Here is a 17,620-nt window from a genome sequence, read left to right as displayed (position 1 = left end):
TTTCCCACAGAGATCCTGTGTGCATTCTTTGTCAATTAATCTGAAAACTTTCTTGTTAAAGTGCATAGTTTAACAAGCATAGTTTATCATAGTTATTCAGAATACGAGGAAAACAAGAAGCACAATGGATATCATAGCCTGCTGTTTGTTGCTGACGGTTGCTATGCGCGATAAGGCTTTCTGCCCAGGGCGCCACGGCTCAGGAGAAAAAAGTGTTAGCAGTCAGGCAACGTTCACACAGCAGGCAAACGCGACTCAAATTCGATTTCTTTTTGTCCATGTGTGATCTATATCCGACTTTTTCATTGCAGTCTGAGGGACCCAGTCCCAATCTGTTCACCATAGAAAAAATTCTGATTGGTGCCACTTCCAATTGTGGTACTACTTAGGAGACGTAGCTGATTGTTGTCAAACTGCTGCAGTCTGAATGGTCATTTTACCCAACTTTTACGTCACTGATGCGATGTGCAAATCTGGACATAAACAATGGCTGAAAGGTATGGCTGAAAGTATGCAGTCTGTGTCAGTGAGGCACATCGCATCTCAATACCACCACTCCTGATCTCCCTACACATCCAAACAGGAGATAAACGAAGGATAAAATGAACAAATAGTCCAGTTGCAGCTGTGTAGGCTGGTGCGCCTCAGTTCTCACAGGTTTGTTTTTGTTTCATTCGTTATTTCACATAGGGCCACCGAGGCAGAGATTCACATGTTTTAAAATACAGTTTTCTTCTGCACATTCTCAGAATTAGTTTTGTTCAGCTACTGCCACACTTTGAATGGAAGTATTATAGTCCTCGATTGAAACATTTAGACTGACTCAAGAGACATCAGTATATCTTTGTTCTTTGTGTTTCTGTTGGCCTAATGTGTTTTTTTCTGGCATAATGAGCAGGATTGAATCAGTAGAAAGAAGGTTTCGTCCTTGGCTTCATTCATGCAAAAGCTGCCACTGTCCACCTGCTATGAGCAATTACAACGTGTTTTGTGTAAGAACAATACAACTCGGTGCAGGGACCGAAAGCTCATAAATAAAAAATGACAGCTGAAATAAAACAAAAAGGTACAATAATAAAACATAAGATTTGGGAAGCTATTTTTGCACTTCCTCATCCCATCTCTCTTCAGTTCTAATGTTTGTGGCGAATTGCATCCAAATGTCATGAAGTATGTCTTCATTCCATCTCAAATGGGAAGGAATTAGGAGAGAGGAGGATTCACCAAACTGTCTTTTCTCATCTTCATTGTCTCAATGCGGGGAGAGGACATTAATCCTAAGTTGTAAATTGCTTTTGCAATAACCGTACGCGCGTTATGAGAGAAATTTTACAAATCCAGCGAGATCCTCCAAGATGGAAACGTTGAAGGAGTCCTGCAGCATTAATGCAGCATGTTTAATTGACATTGGTTAAAAATGACAGCTCACAAGCAAGCATGTCTCATTTCACTAAATGCCTATTAGCTCATCTCCCATCTCCTCGTGTCTGTCCTCACATCCTCTGCTTCCCTCTCTGGTGGCAGGAACTAGTATCCTGCAGGAAGATGTCAGAAAGGGAATTAAAAGGTCTGCTGTTTTGGAAAGAAGACATTGCGTGTCACTAATAGAAAACTGCCCTTATAATTAGAATTGAGATTAATCGTACCATTGAATGCAGGTGTAAGCAGGAGAGAAGGTGGTGAGAGGCAGGCGACGGAGAGATAACTGTTCCCAAATAATTTAAATGCCTCAAAAGAAGCTAAAAGGCACAGATTTGTAGTGAACACACTTATGGCGGCGTGAAATCACGAGCACCTGCTGCACTCAGTTTTGCCTTGCAGAAAAACACCATCGATGTGGTGCTAAAATAGAGCAAATATCACCTAAAAGATTGAATAATAAACATCCGAAATGCACACAGGTTACAGCGCAGACACTGGTGTCCGGAGGTTCAACAGAGGAGAGGGTTTGTTTTTTTGTGTAATGATGTGGAGCAGATATTATGTTTTGTTATCACTATGGGCTATGCTGGGTTTGCACTACTGTCTAGGTCCTAGGTTTGAGTCTGTCTTTCTGCACAGATTTCACATGCTCTGCCTGTGCCTGTGGTGGTTCTTCTGCCTTCCCCAGTGGTTGTTTGTCTGGTTTGTCTTCATGTTGCCCAAAAGAGAAAGTCTTTCTCATTGTGCAGGTGACTGTTTCCTTTGCCAACACAAAAGTGAAGTGTCAAGAGACAAAAACTGCTAACATATGTGGTGGGAAAACAAACCAAAAAAATGTTTAGTTTTGCAGATGAGACAAGTATTAGAGGGAAGGTCTTCTGTGAAAATCCTAGTGATACCATTCATAACCTAAACCTACATCAGCATGTGTGTTACAGATTAAAATCCAGTGAAAAAAATATATTGACGTCAATTATTTTTAAAATATTTTTTCTCTTTTTTCAAATAAGGACTTGGGATGTCTGTTCACAGGCACTACAAGCAAGCTTACCTGGACTTGAGCTGATTTGCAAGACAGAATCAGCAAAAGTCTCAGTCAGTAGATGTGCAGAGCTGACCGACTTATTCCAAAAATATGGAAAAGTTTGAGTCTGTCGTTTTTGAAGGCCCTACATGGAGCTCCGTCTCCAGTCCCCCATTGGTTTAATTTCTGCTCTTTGTCTCTGTGCACTTACTCTGACTAGATAAGCCTTTAAGATCCACCTGAAGCAGCAGCCTCCAGTGTCTATCTTGAGAGCAAAGCGCGTTCTCGTTCATTTCTGAAGCGAGACAGCAAAACGAATCACTGCACATTTAAAAACAAGTTGTCCTCTCCGACTCTTGACTGGAGCATAAAACCAGATCATGACAGGTGAAAATGTGGACGATACAGCGAATGCACCCTCTGAGAAATGCTCAGGGCTCAGATTTGTCAGAGCGCGCTTTAGCTCGGTGATGGATTGTGAGTGAAAGAGCTGAGCTTTCGTTTGGCTTTCGGGAGGAGCTGCCAGCTTCAGCACTTCTATAAGCTCTTAAAAAATGAGCTGCTTTATGGTAATTGCTGCAAAAGTGTTGGGGGGGGGGGTGATAAATAACACAAGTGAATTGTTGCAAGTGTTTTGGCCATGGCTGGTATTTACTCTGCATGTACTGACTTGTGAAACGGCTCTTAAGTGAGTTGTGGCTGTAGTAATGAGCACGACAGATGATTTTCCGCCGTCACTTTTTACATTTGTGTCTTATGCAGACCTAATTATAGTGAGTTTTAAATTTAGATAATTATTGCTCTTTTTATCTAACCTCTAAGTGGCAAAGGACACACGCGGAACAGTCATTTTCACAGCAAGCGGTTTTATTTCTGCTGATTAAAAGAGAGAGCAGAGGAATCAGGTGCAAATTTGCATACAAAGAGACAAAACTGAGAATGTTCCTTTAGATGTTTTTGTTTCAAAAAGATTTTCTTCATCTTTCTCACTGGCTTTATTCCAATGTGAATCAATAAAACAGCTACCCGCAGAGAAAATAGTTGGATAAAAATTCTATTAAAAAATCAACTAACTTCTGCTCTCACTTAGATCTGTGCAATAATGTTCTTGACCTAGAAGAGGCGACATTTTTAAGTTGAGCAGTTTTGACTTGCATGACTTAGTTTTGTTAAGTTATGCTGTTTTTTGTTCGTGTTAATCAGTGACGCACTAACCAGTCATCCAGAAACTGGAATCAGATCATTTTCCTTTCAAGTCTCTGATCGGAGCATCAAGCTCTATTGTCCCTAGTGATATTCATGTCATCTGAATAGAGGAAATCTAGAAGTGGCTGGAATGTTGATATCAGCCAGGAAAAGTCTGATCAGTGCATCTGTTTGTTCTTCTGGACTTCTACTGTATTGCAGAGTTTTGAGGGGACCTGACCTGTACAGAGAGTTGGTCAACATCGACCTGGTCAGAGCCAAGAAGACGGGAAGTCCAAAAGTCTCCTGTTTTGTATACTATTAGCTACCTGTTCTTGTAAGAATTTCTTTTACCATCAATAAGTGCTCCATTTTCCTGGACGTCGCCTGAAAGCTGACCACAATTTCTCAGAGAATTGGAAAGTTTACTCTCCATCCGTCCACGTTCTGAAATTTGAAGCTTTTTGTTGTCACTCTTGCTTTGTGACCCGCTACTCTGTTGGGTAGATAATACACAAAATCGTCACCAAATTGTTGCAGGATTCTTGGGAGAAGGTGCTCTTGATCACTCTCTTTGTTTTCTGATAGCATTCAAATTGTCCAAATGTCAAGGAAGAGAGGGTTTGACGGGGAAAGATCCTTTGCTGTAATCTTCTGTTGTCTGTCCTTACAATTTCTGCAAAATGTCAGCCTGAACCTCATTCTGCAATTGGAAGATGTCCAAATTGATCCTTATTTTGGACATCTTCTGATACGTGACATGGAACTTTCTTCAGCTGTTTTACAGGTTAAATGTTCCTCATTACTATTTGACAACCGTGTAAGGGCATTTTCTTTGTACATTGTCCCTGTTCTGGCTATATCTCAATCCAACTGAACACCTTTGAGATATGATGGAATAGAAAATCATGGACGTGTAGATGACAAATCTGCATCGACCGTGTCATCGAATCATGCACTATGAACAAAGACCTCAAAAGAATGTCTTAAACCCCTTGTTTGCTTTTAGTCTACAAAGACTCAAATGCAGTTCTGAAAACCCAGAAGTAGCAAAGTGTACCTATTAAGATGGTCTGTGACTCTTTTGTCCTTGCAATGCTTTTGTTTTTGGTTAAATAGGAAGTCACTTTTGGCTGCTCTATCAACTGTCTCCACACAAGACAACATAAATCCTTCTTTGACCCTGGGACAGAAACAAAAGAAGCATTGCTTCTGGCGCTCTCTGTCTGGACACTAAGATCAATCAAAAGTCAGACAGACTCACCTTCATGTGGAATTCTAATCGACAGTGACTCAGGGAATTTGAGGAGCGCTTACAGTACAAAGTGCTGCAGCTTTATACTGAAGAATTGGGCAGTGAGTCACATTGCTTCTGCATGTTCTTATTTTTTCTGCTGCGTGGATTTAAAGTACAATGCAACTCTTTTGCAGAAGGTTATGGAATAACCATGTTAAATATTTTTTTCATCATTTAAAAGAATCTCATTTCATCCCCTCTGGATTGAGGAGCCACGTGAACCGAGGCTGTAACTGAGGCTGCTTTGAGGCAAAATGTGCAGCAGGAGCTCCACATACTGGATTCATTTTGAGAAAAGAAAACTCAGCCTGGGTGAGATTAGAGGGCTCAAAACCTGCACAGAGAACCCAGGGTGCAAGAGAGAAATAAATGCTCAGTGGGTTGATTTTAGACACACTTTGTAACACTGACCTGTTATTGCTTATTCATAGGATTAACAAATCATTTTAATTTCAGCATCAGCAATTTACTTTTGCCTCCTGCGATATAATTTTAATTATTTGTGTTTTGTGAAAGCAAAGCAGTAGTTCTTGACCAACAGCCAGTGACTCCAAACTCTGCTGTTTCTCTGTGCCAGTTGTAAATTTCCTAATTGCCATTGAAGTCTAGCTGCAAAGGTTCCAATACGTAAAAAATGAAAATAAAAAAAAAACATGCTGATTTTGGCCTAGACTAAAAATGACTTCAATAATTAATAGATTAAAATAATTTTTGAAAAGCTTATTTATTTCAGTAACTTGATTCACTAAATGAAGTACATTTTAGATTAACCATGCACAGACCTGATGTTTTCAAGCCTTTGTTTCTTTTATTATGATCATTTTTAGCTTGCAGGTGGTAAAAACACATTTAAGATTAAAGTATTACACCAGACCAATAAAAACATCTGAAGAGAAGGCTTTTCCCTGATTTTATACACATCAGCATAAAACCAAACATATTCACGGACGAAGCCAGTCCAGTACAATATGTGCCACTGATTTCATAAGAAACAAAGCGCCGAAAACGGGAAATTAATTGGTTATAATTGCAACTACTATTACGGTTTTGGCAGCCATGTTGGATTTTGAAGTCAGTGCGGTTGAGGAATCTCCATCTCTAAAGGTTATGGTACATTCTGGCTGGTTGTTGTTGTTTCCTGATGTTTTACACTCTTCCAACTACGAATACACCAAAGATCTTCAAAGATGTATAAATTACATTTTTTTTTAATTCTTAATCTGAACTTGAATCGTTGGTCTTTGAGCTCAGTCAGAACTGATTTCACACTCACAGCCATGCAACATAAATCAGACGCTATCAGAAATCTCATGCAGTCTGACTGCTTCAGAAGCCGCCTCATCCTCCCCCTCTCTCTTAGCTGTATTGTTGAGTTGATATCTCTGATAGCTGTGATGCAATTCTGCCGCAACAACAAGCCATACGGCCTCAGTTAAATTTTACTTAACACAACTGTAGTGATTTGGGTTTTCTGTGTGTTTATTTAGGCTTCTGTGTTCTGCAGAGTCTCCGTGTTGTCCCGTCTACCCCTTGATTGAGTGCAGCTGCTCCTCGTTCCCCCTGATTGTGTCCCTGTGTATTTAATCCCACCTGTGTTCCTTGTAGGGTCCTCGTTTTGTCACGTCTTGTCTGCCGTTTGATTTAGTTATACCAGTTGCTGCCAGGTCGGAGCATTTTTTGTGTCTGCTCATCTGTGCTGCCTGGAATTTGGATTTCATCACCATTAAAATCATCATTTCTTCATTTCAACCTGGGTCCACAGCATCCTCCTCACCACCTCTCACTGCACTTTATGACAACATGGCATGACTCCGAATTTAATAACGCCATGCTTGCACGGTCTGGCATGTTAAAGATCTTTGTGGTTTTCGTAGTCGTTCAGTGTGTGCTGGGCATAATGTGCTCTCAGTTTGATTCTTAAGTTTTGAGCAACTTACAGAGCACTGTTAAGTCTGCTGGCAATGGATGGTATGTAAACCATAGGCATGACCTGGTCATCCACCTAAACTTACCAGTGGGGAAACATGAGAATTATACGGAGGAGGAGCCAATTGGCCCATGGTAGCTCAGGAATAGCTGCAGAGATTTACTGACTGAACCACCATCAGTCAGTTCCTGTAACCTATGTGGAGGTAAAGCAAGAAAAAAGCCAGTCAATAGAAAAGGACAAAATCTTCTGTTTACTGCTTGTTGTAATCCAAGTAGAGGAAATAGCAGACATATGTAAAGAAATAAATTTGAGCAAATTTAGAATAAAATAAATGTTTTGACTTAACCACAAACTGCTTAGTGTGTTTGAAAACTAACTGCAGATCACCCCAGAAACACTGTCCCCACTGTGAAACAAGGTCATGGCAGCATCAGACTGTGGGCATGCTTTTCTTTCGCAGGAACAGTAAAGCTGGTCAGAGTGGATAGAGCAAAACACAGAGCAGTTTTGGAAGAAAACCTGTCTGAGGCTGCAAATGGACCCGAGACTGGGGCTGAAATTTACCTTCCAGCAGGACAAGAACCACAAACAGAGCTATGATAGCCATTTGGATAAAGACATATTCTGTTCATCCACCTAAGTAGACCTTAATCTGAATTTTTTTTTTTCACATCCAGTCTAAATGAGCTTCAGCTATTTTGATGGGAAGTCTCGGTATTCAAAGCTGGAAGCGGTATAGAAAAACTAGGGGCTTTAATTGCAGCAAAAGAAAGTTGTGCAAGCCATTTTAGAGTGCTAAATACTAATGCACACCAGACTTCTCACATCCTTATTTGCAAAACATGTCATAGCAAGTAATTATCTTCCTTCTACTCCATATTAGTGCACTGTTTTCACCAAACATCCCAGTAAAACACACTGAACTCTAGGACCTTGATGTAAATGAATTGAAGGGGAATAGCAAAGGCGTCCTGTGGTGGAGAATTATTGTTTGACTTTTTCCCTTTACTCACTGGTATTATTTTCCTGCTGTCACAGATGATAAGTACAATATTTTAATAGAAGTTGTTAGCATTCAGACTGGCTCTCTGTTGTTTTCTGCAGCAGCACCGTTTCCAGCTAATGAATTTACTTCACTTGTGTCTAGTCCTAAATAAGCAGTGGCAACACCCTTGGGTTAAAACCAAATTGCTGGGGAGATATAGCTGTATAACTACGAAGTTTATTCTGAATCCCTCTATCAGCTCCTCTTCTTCTTCAATCTCTGTCTGCACAGAGCTGTCAGTCTGTTTATTTCCCCTTTATCGTGCCTGGGGTTAAAATCAGATGCACGGAGCAACACATTAAAGTGGCACATCTACCCTGCTTCCCCAGAAGTTAAAATGAAAAACACTTTTGGAATACAAATAAGCACAGATCAAATAAATGGCGCAGGTTTGAGGACCTTATCTTAGTCAGTCAGTCGGTTTGGAGTTGGCACGGTTTACAAAAGCCCAGAGAAACCCCGAGACAGCCCTTTGGCTACATGGCAAACAGGTATGTCTCGCCCGCACACATCACATTAAAGATGCCTCCATTTAAAAAATTTTTTATTTTGATAGCATATAAAAAGACCCTGTCATTTTCCACCTGTTTTTAAAAACATGTTTTCTCATTTCTCTCCTGCTGAAATGCTTGTTGTTAGCATTCAGATTGGTTCTCTGTTGCTAACAACAACAGGAGAACAAATCTGTTCTCGGTTTTGCTGTCAGATTCTTATGACAGGGGGGGTAAGTCAGCTAATCCCTTCTTTCCTGCAGCTGTTGCCCAGAAACAATTGCTGGTATTAGAAGAAGGACCGGTGTTCAAAGCTTCACTTTTCATAATATGAAGCTATTAAAGACTCAGAGTATTAAAGTCACACAAAACACCCCCAGAGAGGTCATATATGGAGCACAGTTTTTTTTTTTTTTTAATCAGACTGCTTCATCAGCAGTATAGTGATTCACAGTGTTTGTGCAGAAGAACCTTAAGGCTATAAGTTCAATAAATATATCCTCCATTTGAGCGTGTTTTGTTGATTCGGTCTCATGACTTTCTACTTTTGCCTCAAAAATAGATTAAATTTACAGTGTTAAAAAAGTCACTGTAGAATTTATAGTAACTTACTAGCAGCACGGTTGTCAGTGTAATTTTTACAATAAAAAAAAATTAGGGTACCCTTATAAAATAGAAGCAACAGTAGCTCAATATAACAACATAAAATATATTTCCGTACACAAACACAAAACTGCAATACAACGTTTTTCTAAAAAGTACTTACCCGGAAAAAGTCATTGTTGGCCCGCCCTCCAGCCTGTGAGCGTTCGCCTCCAGCCGGTAAATATCCCACAATGCAACTGTACATTAAAAATTTACAGTACAGCTGTAAATTTCCGCACGTGATCCAGCGGTCCAATCACGTCTCATATACTTTCCACACGCATTTCAGATCACAGTAAAGAGTCGTATTTTCAAAACCACCTCACTGTAATTTTAAGATGTAGTTTTTAAAGCCATTTGTAACAGTGTATTAAATTGTCAGGTTATCTTTGCATTGTTTCAGCAATAGAACCGTTGAATGTACACACTGAATTTTTATGAGTTAAACATTTGCTTAAGAAATTAAGTTTATAGACAATACTTTAAATTAACATTTCTGTCAGATGCTTACATGTCACATTATTCTAATTACATCTCCATCTCAGCTCGTAGACATTAAGTTCACATTAAAACTAAAATGTCATAAATATCTCAATCTCCTGCAACTCAATGGCTTGTGGGACAGCCTAAAAATCTCGTTTGCTGATTTATTTCCCATAATGCAGAGAGTGTTGCTCTTCTCTGCTTTTAATTGGTCTGCATGTTTTGCCCAATTTGGTGAAAATTATCCACTGTAGTCAGTCCTTACATGATTATTAAAGAAATAAATGAGCCTGTGTGAGCCTTTGACAGATTAATAATGACAAACTTGTGGTGGAAAAATAAAACTAATTAAACTGTTGAAACTGCAGCTTGAAGAATCTTCCCGCTCAAACAAATCCACTAACACCTCATTATGCAAACCAATAGCTTAATCTGCTTGAGTTATTTCGACAGTGTATTATAAGGGCTCTAACTAATTCAGACACAAGCTGCTATTTTAAAGATGCATTTAAAAATATATATTCCAGCATTCTTTGATCTTTGAATTGTCATTGCATCTGTCATTTAAATGTTTTAGTTTGGTCTAAAACTTTTTTTTTATTTCTGAAACGGTACAAGTCTCACAATTTATTTGTGAAGCCCTTTGGTTAATTCCTGCATGTTGCTTTTTCCTCAGTATTGCCTTATCGTAGCTTTTGTTTAAATTTGACTTGGTTGCACTCAGTGAAGTCCAAAGCAGAAATCTAACGAATGAATAATGAAAGATGGGGCTTTCAGTAAGACGTGAGATAATATTTAACTTACACGTGGATTCAGTATCTGAAGAGGCGATTCCAGGAAGGAACATTAGTTTGGTGCTGAGTTATCGTGGATTTTTGCAAGAGAAGGCCAGAGAATTTTCGAAAGAGCAGAGACATGAGAGACGATCTGGGTTTCTGAGACTCAGAGAAACCATAACCTGAGTAAAAAAAAAACAAATATCATGGACCTCAGGAGGGGTTTGAGCTCGATTACTGCGAACAAAACCAGACAATCTGGCAAAGAAGTGCAGCCCATGCTGATCCTCTTTTGACTTGATGAGCAGTTAAGCTGCAGTGGGCGGCAGTGCAGCAGAAAGCTGGCTCTGCCCTCCGAGGACGAGCAGCAGAAGCAGCAGAATCACAAAAGGGAGGGAAAGATCATGATGAGATCAACCTTCCAACCCCCTGGGGGTTAGGGGGAAGGGGAGGTTTCTGAAAAGCTGTAATGATCAACTAAAACCTTCCTCAAAACTTCAGTAATGTATGAAATGCAATATAAAAATCCTGAGGCGAGAGGCTCACCTTTCATCTCGGTTCAAAGGTAAAAGCATGAATATGATTGAGAAACAAACGCCTGCTGTGATCATGGCAATCTCCTCAAAATTCAGTCAATATCATAAAAAAAATCAATGCCATTATGGCTCTAGATGAAAAAGTATTTTATATGCAGAGAATAAAGGCAGGAGGAAATTTATGTCCGGTCTACTGAATAGATTAAGTTCATTGAAGAAGCGAAAGGTTTGAGTCGGCGGTGCCGCTAAAAGACAGGCGGGGAATGCAAAAGTGAGATGAGTCATCTTCTGGAGACCACAAACACATGCAAAGTATCATAATGTAACTGATATTTGTGGTGATATTTAACAGGGGAGGGGGCAGAGCTATTAATAGGTCAATAGCTTTAAACCTCGTTACCACAGTGGAGTTCCCATATGATCAAATTCAGATTTTTATGCAATAGGTTTGTCCGTGCCTTATTATGCCAAAGGAGCTTCTGTATATGTAGCGCAAAAGTATCTTTAGAAAAATGTATTGAAGGCATATTATTTGGTTAATGGGCTCCTGAGTGATATGTGCTCAAATAGCTCAAAGAATAGACTTTAAAATACTGTTGTTAGTTTATAAATCACTGAACGGCTCAGCACCACAATGCATCAAAGATCTGCTGTTGTTGTATCAACCTTCCAAACCTCTCAGGTCTTCTGGTTCTGGTTCTGCTCTGCATCCCCAGAACCAGAACCAAACGAGGAGAAGCAGCTTTCAGCATCTATGCACCACAAATTTGGAACAAACTTCCAGAAAACTGTAAAACAGCTGAAACACTGACTTCTTTTAAATCTCCACTAAAAACCCATCTGTTTAGGATTGTATTTGAAACATAATCGATTACAAATTTATTGATGGAACTTGACTTAATGTCGTGTTTTGATTGTTGATTCTATGTTGCATTGTGTTTCTGTGTTTGATATGATGTGAAGCACTTTGAAATGCCTTGCTGCTGAAATCTGCTATACAAATAAAATTTGATTGATTGATTGATTGATGTGTCTGAGAGGTTTCAGGTATGTTGCTTGAAGTGTGTGCAGTAAACAAAATAATGCATGAATTGCTTTAAAAATGACTGCTGGAGGATATTAGATATTACTCCTCATAATTACTTACATTTTAATTAAGTATATTGGTTTGCATAATTTTTAGTAGTTGTTAATCTGAACATAATTAGCTAGTTTTTGGGTAACAGAGCCATATTTGTATGAACAGTAACCAGTATGTTAACTTAGGAAAAAACTTAGGCAGTATCATAAGAAATGTGATTTGCCAAATTTCTGTACTGCAGCTAAAAATTAAGATTTAATTAGTCTGGCTAAAGTCAAACTTTAATATTTCAGTCACATTTTATGACATAATCCCAAACCAGTTCTTGTTTAGCAGAAATGCCAAACCAGAGGAACAAAATTGAGTTAAAATGTAGCTATTAAAATTCATCTACTTAATAGCTTTGGGAAAATATAAAAGAAAAAAAAAACATGATTTGGACTATTCGTTATTCCGCTGTAATTTAGCTGCTAAATTTAAACAATCTGTAATCAGAATTGTAGATTTACACACACAGTTGAAATTAAAATAGTTTTTTTATTGTATTTTTGCATAATAATTTCCACTGGTATGCCTACGTTTGGACAGGTCAAACATGACTGGGTGTAGACGATGGATGGGTGAAAGTAACACTCCTGAACATTTCACACGGCGTTCCTTCACTGCAGCATAAAATACTGCACTGCTCCGATATAGTCATGTAGTGCTGTGCTTCTTTTTTTGTTGTTTTGATATAGAACAAAGAACAACTCAGCTGATAACAAGTAATGTCCATGAGAGTCTAAAGTTTAATTTAGAAAAAGACTAAACAAAAATGCAAACAGGGAAAATAAATCCGCCCAGCGAAAGATTTGCTTTGCTTCCAGGCAGAATCTATGCCAGGGGTGGGCAACTCCAGGCCTCGAGGGCGGGTCTCCTGCAACTTTTATATGCATCTCTACTTCAACACACCTGAGTCAAATAATGAGGTCATTAGCAGGACTCTGGAGAACTTGACTGCACTTAGGAGGTGATTCAGTTATTGGATTCAAGTGTGTTGGACCAGGGAGACATCTAAGATTTGCAGGACACCGGCCCTCGAGGACCAGGATTGCCCACCCCTGATCTATGCCATAGAGTACGTCTGCCCTGCAAGGAAAGGGTGAAGAGTCAGAAATAATCTGCTGTTTTTATACTGTTACTTTTACAACAGTGGCAGTTTCAAAACGCCAAGGGCACTTGAAATGGCTGCCAGGAGGATAAAAATCTTGAAAACAGTTTCATTATGGATATTGTTACGAGTCCCTTTGTAAGTGGCAGTTACAACTTTCAACATTATGGGTCCATAACAGGAGTCTTCAACTCCAGTCCTCGAGGGCCGGTGTCCTGTAACTTTTAGATGTGGCTCTGCTTCGACACACCTGAGTCAGATAATGAGGTCATTAGCAGCACTCTGGAAAACTTGACTTGCTGAGGAGGTAATTCAGCCACTTGATTCAGGTGTGTTTCCTGGTCTATAATAACCTCTGCCTGAGAGCTACAGTTGTCTGATGTGTTGTGTCATTGAATTAGATTTTGTTTTTACAGTCCAAGGACTGTTTCCGCTTCACACACACGCATATATTTTTCCAGTTGGAGGCAGTTTTTTTTTATGTGTGTTGCTTTATGAGATTGGTTGGGAAATTTATTAGTTTTTTGATATTTCAACACATAGAAGCTGATGTGAGGATATTTTTGGTCGCGCAAAATTATTGATGGAATTATTGACTAAACTGGGCAAAGAGATTTCTGAAGATGCATTTTCTGTCTGACAGGTTAAGACACTAATTAATTTTTTTTGCCATTGTTGACAAGATATGATATGGGACGTACTTTGCCGTTTTCTTACATTGATTTTAATTCCAATGATAAAATACAATTTTTGACAAATGTAACTTAATTATTGGCATTTATGAGCAGTGTCCTCTGTCTGTGTTGATTGTTTTTTCATAAATTGACAACTGCTATAAACTCTTAATTTCACCTGTTTTATGTAATGATTTCATTTTTGTCAAATTCTTAATAAATATTAACCACTTTGTAATAAACTGAATTATCTTTTTTTTTCTGGTGAGGCAGCACAGCAGAGCAATGGCTTACCAACAGTAAAGGAATCCTGGGTCCAAATCCCAAATTTGGATTTTCTCCATGTTCATCTGGGGAGTTTCTCCTGCTACTCTGCTTTTCTGTATCACTCAAATAGCCTGTCTAGAAAACAGTTTTTTTGTTTGTTTGTTTTGGTTTTTGTAGCTGTCACTTGATGGATGGCTGACCTTCCCAACTGTTTTTAATGAATAAAGTCTTAATTGAAATAAAAATAGCTGAAAGTGATGTATGTTTGTAATATAAAAACATAAGATTCATTGGGTTACAAGCAAAATATGCTGTCACCAAATCAAATCTGGCTAACTGGGGCTGAAAGGTCAACACATTAAGGAGGGGAAAAAAGCAACTTCCCTTATTAAGCCCTTATAACACTGCTTTACAGTTTGACTGATGATTACGTCGTTCTGTGTGTCTAAAATCTTCCAATAGGAGCCAAAACTGACACATTTGCGTCGAAGAGACCGTGGAACTATTATGTCATATGCTGGTTTGCCATACTACCAGCCGTCGATTTTAATTGGTCGATAGAATTCTCACAAGTTCTCGTCCCACATCGCGATACTGAATATTCTTCCCAGTGAGAAGCAGCCCTTCAACTGTTTTCAGTCGCTGTTGTGGCTGCGAAGAAGAGTGGTCAGGCTGTGTGTTTGGTTCACCGTGATTCACCCCGAGGCTTAGCGGGACCGCTTCAAATTGACCGACTAACTGAACCAGCCCCCAGGGGCATCTGTGAAGAAACTCCAGGTCTGTACCAGCGCAGTTAATCCCGCAGGTAAGATTGCCGTCGTTATGTCCTGTTGGCTCCCTCTCTCCTCTTCTCCTACAGTCACTCTCGTGCATGCAGTTTAACATCATCAAACCATCATTTAACTTGTCTCCTGCTTTTCCTCCGCTCCGTCGTTACTCACACCATTTTAGTTACGCCGCGTTGAGCAGTTTTACCTCAAACTCCGAGTCCTAAATCACTCAGCGTGGCTTTCGGAGAACCTGAGTGCGGATGCAGGAACTTCACAGCTCTCTGGCGACTCTTGTCTCCGGGATGAAATATCCCCGTTAGCTTGTATGCTAACGATACATCTGCTTAGATTAAAGTAGCCTGGCTGCCTCGGCTCTAGCTAGCTGGCTGGGTCGCCTGGCAGCTCCGCACAGTAATATCAGTTTCCCAGTGTTGAACAGGCGGTGATGAGGTGGCATCTTAACTTTTACCCCTGGTTTGGCTAACGGTCCGCGGTCTACAGGAAGGTCTCTGTGTACTAACAGCTCGGTGTTGAGTTTATTCCACCTAGAAACCATTGAAACAGAATATAGCTACTTTGGTTGATGTTACTCTTCAGTATCTCAGTCCATCGCCGTTCACCTCCTGAAATATCCCCCCGCCCACAACGCGCTACAGTAGATCTGCTTTTATTTCCCCCTGGTGTGGTTTAAATCTGTGCAGCTATTAGGAACTTACAAATAAAGACGCTGATTTTTACTTGATATTTTAGTGTTCATTTCTCGTCCGCACATGTTTTACACCAGATTTCAAATCAAATTTTACCGAGGAGACAGTATTTCTATGAAAACTTAATGACATTGTTTTGATTCTGAGCTTTGAAGGCGGTTCTCATGACTTTTTCATGTAATTGTTTTCTCCAACCTCATGTTCAAAGGTCTGTAATTTGTAGATAAGGTCAAAAGTCTGTAAAGTTGCTTAAAATTTACCAGCAGAAGGAATTACACTTTATGGGTACAATTTTTTGTGACCATAAACTGATCCAATTTTTCAAAGGTTGAAATGAATTTTTCTTAATTTTATGAAAACTTATAAATTAAACAGCAAATATTTCATATCTTTTTTATATCTTAAGCAATCAAGTTGTCTTTAAGGTAAGATAAATTAAAAAGCTAGATGTCAATATACATTAATGTTACAGATACCCAGAGGCTAATGTAATGCTTATGCATCATAACAATCTAACTATTTATGTCTGTTTAAAAAAAGAAATTCTAAAGTGAACACCTCCAAAAATGATTTTTAAAGTCAACAGTTTCAATACTTTTGAGAAAAGAAATTACCGTCCAGTTATAATATTTTTTGTAGTAATAAAAGTATGGCATCTGTTTCAAATGAGGGTAACAATCCCTTTTTATAAAAGAAGATCTCTACAAATACAAACTTAAAAACAAAACTCAATCTGCTTGAGATTGTTGTTTTTTTTTTTAGCATTAAGACATCTGCTGAGGTCTTAGATCAATGTTTATTTTATTTTCCTCTCACTTTCAAAAATACTTTCAGATACTGTAGATATGCTATTAATTTGTTTGCCTTGTGATCCAAAATAGTTGCATTGGAGCAAAGCTTGTTTTGAGTTTTTCGCCTGTTTCATAAACTAAAAAGTTTGCTTTGAAGGTAGTAATTATTAATGACTGTTGGTGCAGCGCTGGGCTCAGGTCTCTCCCGCATGGCTGCCGGTTGAACCTCTGCTGACGGTGCCATGAAAACAGGCGGTAGGGTGGGTCCAGGCTCACTTGCAGTTCAGTTTGGATCGGAGTCTTTGAGAATATCTACTGCATAAGCTTTTGTTTTAGCCTTACCATGTGAGTACATTCTTTCCAGACACTCCTGTCTTTACTCACAGCCCAAAAATATGCACATTAGGTTTATCGGTGTCCATAAATTACACTTCTGTGTGATTGTGTGAATTTATAGTTCTTTGTCCTGCTTTTTTTTATGTTGCCCTAAGATGGATTTACATCTCTTACCCCACTGTCTGCTGGAAACGGGCACTAGCCACTACAGATACAGATTTTAAAGCTGATATTTTGGGCAAAAAATAAAAAAATTTTAAGGTGATTTTCTTTATGGTGTGCTTTTTTTTGACAGCTGATAACTTTTATTATTCAAGACTTGGCACACACTCTGTCTCAGATTGTTTAGCCAAAAGGAAAACTGCATTTAAAATTTCAAAAGTGAAGGAAAATAAAACAGGCTTATGTCAAATGAAAGTTTGTTTTATGAAATTTAAGAAAAAGGAGATAAATAAAAACTGTGGAAGAGCACAGAAAAAATTTGGCAACAGTTGCAGACAACATAAGCAGATCTGCTTTGCCAGATCAGTAAAAGTTTCTAATCCTTTACAGTCTGATATCATAATTTCATGGTTTGACTCTGGTGAAAGTCCAGTTTGCTTTCAAATTTATACAACCCAGAGTTTTTCACTACACCGGTTTTGCAGAGTGAGCTAGCTCGACTGTTTGGCAATTCAGTTTTTTGAGGGCTCTGATGTGAGAAGTGTTGCAACGTGCTCAGTAGTATGCCATGCATCAACTAAATTTGTGATAAAATACGGTTTGAAAAGTTGTTTAGTGTGTTTTAATAAGAGAAAGTTTGATTATGTGATGTAAAAGTCACATTTCTATAGCAGCAGTAAGTATCACATTATTAATGGCCATAAAATTCTTAGAAATATTAAAAGATATAAACGGTGACGTTTTTTTTATTATCATATTCTCAACAAGTGCTTTACATATTTCATGCAATCACAAATTAGGGTCTCTAACACACAAAAGACCATTTTGAAATAAACATGTTAGAATTT

At 38.8% G+C, this 17,620-nt stretch overlaps 1 protein-coding gene across 3 annotated transcripts in view; it reads left to right on the top strand.

Moving 5' to 3' along the window:
* Window positions 1-14,606: 14,606 nt before the first annotated feature.
* glceb (glucuronic acid epimerase b) overlaps window positions 14,607-17,620 on the top strand; it is a 59,842-nt gene continuing 56,828 nt past the window's right edge. For all 3 annotated transcript variants that reach the window (XM_028014456.1, XM_028014454.1, XM_028014455.1), the window contains exon 1: window positions 14,607-14,811. The gene's annotated coding sequence lies outside the window, so the exon portion shown is untranslated. The remainder of the gene's footprint in view (window positions 14,812-17,620) is intronic.

This window comes from Xiphophorus couchianus, chromosome 4 (assembly GCF_001444195.1).
Source record: "Xiphophorus couchianus chromosome 4, X_couchianus-1.0, whole genome shotgun sequence".
NCBI classification, from domain to species: domain Eukaryota; kingdom Metazoa; phylum Chordata; class Actinopteri; order Cyprinodontiformes; family Poeciliidae; genus Xiphophorus; species Xiphophorus couchianus.
Note: the sequence above shows the minus strand (reverse complement) of the source record. Positions and strands in the feature narration are given on the sequence as shown.